General features: G+C 44.2%; 1 long non-coding RNA gene across 1 annotated transcript; it reads right to left on the minus strand.

Annotated features, from left to right (window-relative positions):
- Positions 1 to 646: 646 nt before the first annotated feature.
- LOC149361287 (uncharacterized) lies at positions 647 to 6,916 on the minus strand. The gene is made up of 3 exons (XR_016288938.1): positions 6,656 to 6,916; positions 5,668 to 5,848; positions 647 to 1,607 (listed from the first exon to the last, which is right to left on the minus strand). It is a non-coding gene; the product is annotated as an uncharacterized LOC149361287 (long non-coding RNA).
- Between the last annotated feature and the right edge of the window lie 951 nt (positions 6,917 to 7,867).

Below are 7,867 nucleotides of genomic sequence, written 5' to 3' on the forward strand. Positions count from 1 at the left end.
TATTACCAGTGTTGGCAGGGACCAGAAAACTTGTGAAGAGTCTTACGTAATAAGCTGGTGAGCTAATTTTTATTAATGAACGGCTTAAAGGAATCATACTCTTAGCGGTAAGAACACACACAACACCAAGACACACACACACAGGACACCCGCTAGACTTCAACTATCTTTACTGGACACTTGTACGACATAAATATGTATCACTGAGCACACGCAGGTGCCTCGTCATCGGCATCAGGTCTAACTACGCCCTCCCTTCTCCTCCAAGGCATACGGTTGCGCCGATAAACAATCCCTTTTTCTGCCAATGCCAGGGAGGGAGTGCTTACACACATGTCACCCGCCTCTTGAATACGAAAGGCCTGGGAGCCGAGAAAAAAGAAAGAAAAATTATCGAAGTCTTTCGTATTCAAGAGGCGGGTGACATGTGTAAGCACTCCCTCCCTGGTGTTGGCAGAAAAAGAGATTGTTTATCGGCGCAACCGTATGCCTTGCAGGAGAGGGCAGGGCGTAGTTAGACCTGTTGTGGATGACGAGGCACCTGCGTGTGCTCAGTGATACATATTTATGTTGTACAAGTGTCCAGTAAAGATAGTTGAAGTCTAGCGGGTGTCCTGTGTGTGTGTGTGTGTGTGTGTGTCTTGGTGTTGTGTGTGTTTCTTACTGCTAAGAATATGATTCCTTCACTATAAGAGTTAGGCGTCTAGTTGCCATTAGATTTGTAGCAGTTACATGCACTGGAGGGGTTTCTTTCCCTGTGTGCTTTCAAAAGCGCATGTATTTTCGCGCGATGCAGCCAAATTTTGTCGAGCCACAGCGGCGAAAGTAATCATGTTTTGTACATTCCAGAAACTGATATGGCTACTACGAACAACTGGCTAAAAGTCTCTAACTGCAACCAGTTGCAAACCTGTGTTAGTTAAAAAGTTAATTATCAGAAATTAGTTAACCAGCTTACTAAATACACCTCACCGGCTTTCTGGTGTCTGCTAACACTGGTAATATAATGCAGCAAAAGCCATATTTTTGAAAACTACTTATTCTTCCCTGAAACACCTGGTGCATATAAATACTGCTCACTTTCCTGTACAACACAGAAACGAAATAATTTCTTCTGTAACATGAAAGTTCCATGAGCCACATAACAAACCCGTGGAAAAAAACTGCATGCACACACACACATCTCTCCAAAACAGCTAAAAAATCCCACACAGTGAAACAATGCTTACACTGTCTTAAGACCAACATTAAAGGCTGCAAACACTAGCGAATTAAAAGTCAAACAAATGCCAAACATATGCTAAATGTCCCCATGGATGTAGATATTAAGCTATGAGCTGATTTTAATAAAAATTCATCAGCACAGAAATGCTTAAGCGACTTTGTTGGTGCACTATCCTGACACTTGTCCTCAATATCAGGTAGCCTGCTTGTTGTTCATCATCAGCCTGACTATGCCCACTGCAGGGCAAAGGCCTCTCCCATGCCTCTCCAATTAACCCTGTCGTTACTTGTCTGCATCACCAGTGGAAGAGGTAGCGTCCTAGTGATGAGACGTGTGCACGAACAGGTAGCCTCCTCCATGGCAGAATGCAGCAGCAAGAGAACTGCACAAGAAAACATTCAAAGTATACAGTTATAGTAACTTCTAATAGAATCAAACACGGAGCAGCAACAATCAGTTAAATGTGCACTAAAATGCAGCACTCCGAGTGAGTTTGATAAGGCTGCTGAGTAATAGCATAAGCAGCAGTCACAAGACTAGAACTAAATGTAATGCGTCCTTGAACAAGAAAAAGCTATAACATGCTGTTGTGTTCAATTCTGCCCCCACATTCGAAGACTGAATGATATTTACAGGAACTGACATTAACGTGTTACACCTAATTAGGCAGGCTCGAGACAAGGCGGTAGGTTACATGGCATAGGTTCTAGGAACAGTAGGGGAGAGTTATTAGTAGAGTTCGCAGATAGAAATAGTTTACGGATTATGAATACCTTCTTCCGCAAACGAGCAAACAGGAAGTGGACGTGGAAGAGCCCCAATGGTGAGACTAAACATGAAATAGACTTCATACTGTGTGCACACCCTGGCATCGTAGAGGATGTGGAGGTCCTCGGTAAGGTCCGTTGTAGCGACCACAGAATGGTAAGGTCTCGTGTTAGCTTAGATTTGAAGAGGGAACGGAGGAAACTGGTGAAGCGAAAGGCTATTAATGAGTTAGCATTAAGAGGGAAGGTAGAGGAATTCAGACTGTCGCTGCAAAACAGATTTTCCGCTTTAACTGAAGAAGACGACCGCAGTGTTGAAACAATTAATGATAATCTTACAGCTATCGTTACAGAGTGCGCCGCAGAAGTAGGTGGTAGGATGGTTCGACAGGATACCAGCAAGCTATCTCAGGAGACTAAAGATCTGATTAAGAAACGCCAAAGCATGAGGACTTCTAACTCCACAGACAGGATAGAACTAGCAGATCTATCGAAGTTAATAAATAAGCGCAAGGTAGCCGACATAAGAAAGTTTAACGTGGAGAAAATCGAGCATGCTCTAAGGAACGGAGGTAGCCTAAAATCAGTGAGGAGATAACTGGGCATAGGTAAAAACCAGATGTATGCGCTAAAAGACAAACAGGGCAATGCCATCAGCAATATGGATAAGATAGTTGAATTAGCCGAAGAATTCTACACAAATCTATACAGTAGCGAAAGTAATCATCAAGTTACTGAGGGAGGCAGTCGAGCACAGCAATGGGACATCCTGCCAGTAACGAAGGAGGAAGTAAAGAAAGCCTTAGGAGCAATGCAAAGAGGGAAAGCAGCTGCTGAGGATCAGGTAACAGCAGATTTGTTGAAGTACGGAGGAGAGATTGTGCTACAAAAACTAGCCACCCTGTATACGCAGTGCCTTGTGACCTCGAGAGTACCAGAAGCTTGGAAGAACGCTAACATTATCTTAATTCATAAGAAAGGAGACGTCAAAGACTTCAAGAATTACAGACCAATCAGCTTATTGTCCGTTGCCTACACGGTATTTACTAAGGTAATCGCTAATAGAGTCAGGGCAACCTTGGACTTTAGTCAACCAAATGATCAGGCAGGCTTTCGTAAAGGATACTCGACAATAGACCACATTCACACTATCAATCAGGTGATAGAGAAATGCGCAGAATATAACCAACCCCTATATATAGCCTTCATTGATTACGAGAAAGCATTTGACTCAGTGGAAACCTCAGCTGTCATGCAGGCATTGCGGAATCAGGGTGTGGAAGAGTGTTATGTGAAAATATTGGAAGATATAACGATTGCACAGCTACTATAGTTCTCCATAAAGTCAGCAATAAAACTCCAATACGGAAAGGTGTCAGGCAGGGAGACATGATCTCGCCAATGCTCTTGAATGCCTGCTTACAGGAGGTATTCCGGGGACTGGAATGGGAACAGTTAGGGATAAGAGTTAATGGAGAATACCTGAGTAATTTGCGATTCGCTGATGACATTGCCTTGCTAAGCCACTCAGGACAACAACTGCAAAGCATGATCAACCAGTTAGAAAGGCAGAGCAGAACGGTGGGGCTAAGAATTAACATGCAGAAAACCAAAGTAATGTTCAACAGCCTAGCAAGGGAACAGCAGTTCGCAATTGGTAGCGAGGTGCTGGAAGTAGTAAGAGAATATGTCTACTTAGGGCAGGTAGTGACCGCAGATCCGGATCATGAGAGGGAAATAACTAGAAGAATAAGAATGGGGTGGAGCGCGTATAGCAGATTCTCTCCGATCATGATTGGTAGCTTACCAATATCCCTGAAGAGAAAAGTATACAACAGCTGTATCCTACCGGTACTCACCTATGGGGCAGAAACGTGAAGGCTAACAAAGAGGGTTCAGCTTAAGTTAAGAACAACGCAGCGAGCTATGGAAAGGAAAATGATAGGTGTAACGTTAAGAGATCGGAAGAGGGCGGAGTGGGTGAGGGAAGAAACGCGGGTTAATGACATCTTAGTTGAAATCAAGAAGAAGAAATGGGCTTGGGCAAGGCATGTAATGCAAGGCAAGATAACCGCTGGTCCTTAAGGGTAACGGAGTGGATTCCAAGAGAAAGCAAACGCAGCAGGGGACGGCAGAAAGTTGGGTGGTCGGATGAGATTAAGAAGTTTGCGGGGATACAGTGGCGGCAAGTGACAAAGGGCAGGGTTAATTGGAGAGACATGGGAGAGGCCTTTGCTCTGCAGTGGGTGTAGTCAGGCTGATGATGATGATGACCAAATTAGGCTACCACGAAGAGATATTCAGCCATTCCAGTCATATGAAGATAACATGCAGGCCATAAAATATAAAAATTATTTTGTGTTTCTGATTTGTCTGCACAAAAATTCAGGCAGCTTTTGTTTTCAAATGTGATGCCACAAAGACATTGCAATATAATGCACATGTTGCTGTAGATAATGTATCATTTGGAGCTATACCAGGTGTTAGGGGAAAATGTATGAACAAAGAGTACAAAGGTCAGCAAGTTCGTCAGGGCAAGAGTGGCACACTCTAAAGCAAATGAATCAAAATATTAAGGCACACACTGCGTCAGATACAATACTTGTAAGTAAAGCTGCATAGAACTACAAGCGATAAAAGCCTCAGAAACGTGCCCCTAAGGGAGCAGCTGGACTGGTAGTTTTTATTTGTCCCGCAGCAGATCCCTCTAGTGCTGAGGCCTGCTCATATCTGTTTAAGTTAAGAATACAAGGGATAACAAGCAAACAAGTGTTCCAAAGAAGATAAAAATGTGCACTTAGGTTGTTCTTTAGGAAATTACCTGTCACTAATTGCAGCAATAAATACCTCGAGAAAGAAAATAAGTTATTTACACAGCTTATTACAAACCTTGATGGCACGGGAGAAAGGCAACATCAAATGCATCTGTTCAAGTAAAGCCAGGGGTCTTGTTAAGGTCACAGCAATATTTGTTGACTTAGGCTCAGCTAGTGTAATGCAATGAGTAACTGAACGTCGGCATGAATAAAAAAAACAATGCACCAATACTCAATTCCAAATGCATTTCAACTGTACAGTGCAGTCAGTTGTGACAAAGGGAGTGTGAAAGAAAACCTCAGCAATGCTCATGACATCGAATAAGCACCTTTCTTCTGTACAGCTAAAATATAAGCTTTGCAGGGTTTCATGTAATGCAAGGATAACCTGGTAAGGTATCAATTATTGATGCTAGCAACAAATATGCTTCTAAAGCAGAGTGCTCCACTTGAACGCCAATATTCAATTATGCATTGCCCGTTAGGCCATGCCTATCACATCACTGGTTCACTTCAAACATGCCATACCTTGTAAGAGGTAGGTACTGCTGAAGTAAACCTATAAAATTTATTTGCTGCTTTTAGACTGCTGTATAAAGGTCATGAAGCAGATAATTGTTTTAATTTGGTCTATACAGTGGTCAAGATTTCCAAGCATGAGAGGCATGAGGGAAAAAACTATAGAAAGCATTTCACACTATAACACAATGCACTTGACTAGGGGAGTGCTTTCATGACACCCGCAATATCTTTTCCCTTTCTCTTGGTCCTCTTTTAAAAGAAAAAAAAACGAAAGAGAGAGGGAGCCTGGACCAGAAGATTTTTGGCAGGCTAAAAAAGACAAGGAAAATATACCCACTTGTCTACCTATCCTTTTACAAGTGGCACATGCTTGATATCCAGTGTCAATGGCTTATAGGCTGAACCAGCAGGTCTTGATGTCATTTGCCTCTGGTTGAGGTAGCATTGGCTCGATGACAGATGAAAGCTGGTGCAAAAGTAGCGTGATGATACCGGTGAAGCAGCTGTACAGGGCTTGACTGCGGGTGCATTTGAAGAAAGGCTGCATTAGAGCCATGCTTTCATAAACATCACAGAAGCCACATCCCATTAAAACCTCTAGCTGTTCAGTCCAATGTGTTCATGAGTGGAGGCTAATTATTAATTACCTATGCCTCCAATAGTTAGCAAAAAAAATGGTTTACAAAGCTTGTCATACTTTTCTTAAAGCTATTATTCGCGAATCACGTTATACTTTTATCGCTTCAGACTGAAAATGGGGGAATGACATAAATGTAGTGAACGTAAAAAAATAAAATGACAACAAACCTTCTATTGTGCGATTACCTCAGCTGCACTGCAATGGAATGGTTCTGCTATTTTTAATCGTCGTTTCGTTGACCAGAACTATCAAGAAACACAGCACTTGATGTGACTGCGACGTAGAACGGGCAATGCTCCTTATCCAGTAAACACTAAGGAAGCAGAATCAAAAGACGCACGCCGCTACAAGCACTTTTCGTTCTTATGGTCTCCTTTTCACGCGCTGCTCCTGTTCAGTCGGAATAACGAATCAAGCAGCACCCCATAGTTCTCGGCGTGCAACCAAATTCTATCACATAACTCCTGCGCCGAGGAGCTGACGCAAAGAGCGTGAGGCGGCGGGTTAAAAGTTGCATAGTTGGCAAGCGAGCGTGTCAGAACACCTTCTCTCTGCAAACGATCGCGTGGTGCCCGCATTTTGCACCTCACTGCGAACAAGACGTGAAGACCAACCCAAATGCATTCGCAGCCCTCAATCATACCCCCGACACATCGCAGAAGTCATTTTCCAGTTCTGTACTTACATTTGTCAACGTTCACGGCAAGCCGTTTCTTCTATCGGCCATCGGGCGCCGGCCGCTCTCGGCGTGGTTGCGTGCAGTACGTCAGAGCAGTTTTTGAGCACTGCATGCGCGTAAGAACGTCTTCCGCAGCACTGGAGCCATCTGTCACCTTCCGAGTTCAGTCACACTACCACAACACTAACGAGGCCGCACATTTAACACAAACAAACTGAAGAAACGCACCCACATCACAACCGTCGCACCCCGCCAACAAAGAGTCGTTTCAGCGTCCTAAACAAGATAGTGTAGCGCGCGGCCAACATGTAACTCGCAATCCGCCGCCAGCGAACGGAAAGGTGGCGCTAATGTCGCCTAACTTTACACGCGTTAAAAAAAGAATTGATAAAGCCCTTTTTGCCACAAACTTGTTGCATTAAACGACAAAATATTTTGTTTCAATTACAAAGTCAGCAAATTGGAATGACTGCGGTGAAAAAATGCGACTACTCACAACCATCTATTTCTGGCGGCGCTGCGAACGAAAGCTTGGAAAACCGGGCAGCTACAGGCAACGCATCTGTGGCCAGGAAAGCCGCAGCCGCTGCACGGCTGCACTGTCTGCCTAGTTCTAAGGCTATAACTCAGTTCCCCGTAACTGCGTCGCAGAATAAGGAATGATGATGATGTTGCCAAACGCTACTGGTTTCGATTTTTATTTTCGCATATTGTGTGGCTTAGCGTACTCTACACAGCTTGGCTCATGCGATTTAGTGTACGTGTGTGTACCTAGGGAACACGAGCGTTCGCACGCCGCTCTAGCGTGACGCGCGAAACTTTCAAGGCTGCGCTGCAGCATCGCCTCTGTTTTGTGTGTGTTTATATCACGTCATTGGACACCTTGCACGCTCTTTGCTCGAGCGAGCCCCGCCGACAGTCGCGCTACTGTAGTCTTTTTGTGTGCTTCCTTGATTGCTTTTTGCCTCTGCCTTATGCGGTCCTCGGCTCGGCCTCACGTCGGCTGATGGCAGTAAGAAAAGGCGAAGAATGAACACATGCTTTCGCGCGTCTACTCCGTATGACTACGTTAAAACCCAACACTTTATTCCAGGATTCCTTAGTCATTGCATTACGGGAAGATAGAAAATACAGCTCTCACCACGTTTTCCCTCGCCACAGCTTCGTACCGTGTTTGCGTTGAAGGAGATGCAAGTGAAGATGCGGAAGAGGCACTGC

Source organism: Amblyomma mixtum, chromosome 2, assembly GCF_055824585.1.
Source record: "Amblyomma mixtum isolate Tamu chromosome 2, ASM5582458v1, whole genome shotgun sequence".
NCBI classification, from domain to species: Eukaryota; Metazoa; Arthropoda; class Arachnida; order Ixodida; family Ixodidae; genus Amblyomma; species Amblyomma mixtum.